Genomic DNA, 1798 nt, shown 5'->3' with positions numbered 1-1798 from the left:
CGGGGTGTAGAGAGGAGACAGGAACCTGGATGGGTTCGTTTTCACATTGCACACGTATCCTGGGCTTCTTTACAACAGCCGATGTATAGAAACAACCTAAGTGTCTGCGGTTGTTATATATAATGCGATATTACTCGGCCATAAGAGAGATGAAATATTGCCATTGGCAACAACATGGATATCTTGAGGGTATTATGCTGAGTGAAATAAGTCAGGTGGAAAAGGACAAAAACCATATGTTTCACTCCTGTGGAATAAAAAATGCAAAGGAGGCGAAGGAAGAAAACAAAACCAGAATAAACTCACAGATTCAGACAACAGAATGGTGGTCACCAGAAGGGAAGGGGGTGGAGATGGGCTGAATATGGAGAAAGGGGGTTAATTGTATGGCGATGGATGGAAACTAGACTTTCGATGGCGAGCATGCAGCAGAGGATACAGGTACCGAATTATGGTATCGTACGCCGGAAACGTCTTTGATGTCATTAGCCAATGTTATCTTAATGAAAATAATTTTAAAAAGAAAAGACGAATTGGCTACGCCCGGGAGGGCAGTGTCTCCCCAGCCAGAAAGGTTTTTTAAGATGACTAAAATTTTCGTAATATACACGGAAAATAAAAATATGCATACAATGCCAGCTGTCACTGCATTTCCCAGGCCCCTGTGCCTTGTGGCCTCGAGTGGCGGCCCACTCTTGTCCTCTCTTAGTTCGGACTGTTTTCCCGAGCCGAGAGGAGGGGAGCGATGGAGAGGACTCAGAGTCCGCGTGCTCTTCTGCGAGTGTCCATTTCTCCGAACGCGAACTCACACCAGAAACTCTTTCTCACCCCGAGTGGGTTTTCGGTCCCCCTGCCAGGTGTGTTTTTCCCAGGGAGTCTCCAGTGAGAGCAGTGTCCTGTTCCTCTCTTGGCCTCAGGACCCTGTAGAAGTAGAGCCCACCATGTGCTCTCGGGGGCAGGACTGTCACGATTCTGTCAATAACTAGAGGTTTCTTTTTTTAAAAAAAAGTGAGAGATAATTGACAGTTTCAGGTATAGGCACAATGATTTGATACATGTATGTGTTGGGACGTGATCACCTCAATAAGTCTAGTGAGCACCCATCACCATACATAGTTACAAAATGTTTTCTTATGAGAACATTTAAGATCTACTCTCTTAGCACCTTTTAAATATACGATACGGTATCATTAACTATTAGAGTCGCCATGCTGTGTATCACGTCCTTGGGGCTTATTTATTTTGCTACTGGAAGCGTGTACCTTTTGACCCCCTTGCTTCTCCAACCCTTGCTTAAATTCCCCAAGTCCCCTGTGACCCGATGTCACAGCCTCTGTAGCTCTGGTTAGGGGAAGGGCACCGAGAGGGATTACCTGGTCCTGTGTTTTCAGGCCTCTATGGCAGAAACGCCACAGGGGCGTGTCCTGGCCACGCGGTTGATAGCCTGCCTGCATACCACTGCCCGAATCCACAGGACCAGGCACCTGCCTCCATTCCTTTCTGTGCTGACAGAGTCCCCGTCCGTGTTTTGGGGGGAGGCACGGGGTGCAGATGCCGACAACCGTGCCCTCCTCCGCCTCCTCTCAGTGACTCCCAGGGTCCTGCGAGCCATGTCTGAGCGCCAGTCGGAATTCACACATTTCAAGCGGATCCACGTTGCTGTGGGGACCTGGAACGTGAATGGCGGGAAGCAGTTCAGGAGCAACCTGCTCGGGACAGCCGAGCTGGCGGACTGGCTGCTGGACTCGCCGGGGCTGGCCGGGGTCGCCGAGCCCCAGGGTAAGTACGGCCGCTTGGG

The 1798-nt window shown here is 50.0% G+C and overlaps 1 protein-coding gene across 1 annotated transcript in view; it reads left to right on the top strand.

Moving 5' to 3' along the window:
* The window catches only part of SYNJ2 (synaptojanin 2), a 91127-nt gene that overhangs the window by 61393 nt on the left and 27936 nt on the right, over window positions 1-1798 (top strand).

This window comes from Pteropus vampyrus, unplaced genomic scaffold (assembly GCF_000151845.1).
Source record: "Pteropus vampyrus isolate Shadow unplaced genomic scaffold, Pvam_2.0 Scaffold292, whole genome shotgun sequence".
In the NCBI taxonomy this organism is placed as follows: Eukaryota; Metazoa; Chordata; class Mammalia; order Chiroptera; family Pteropodidae; genus Pteropus; species Pteropus vampyrus.
Note: the sequence above shows the minus strand (reverse complement) of the source record. Positions and strands in the feature narration are given on the sequence as shown.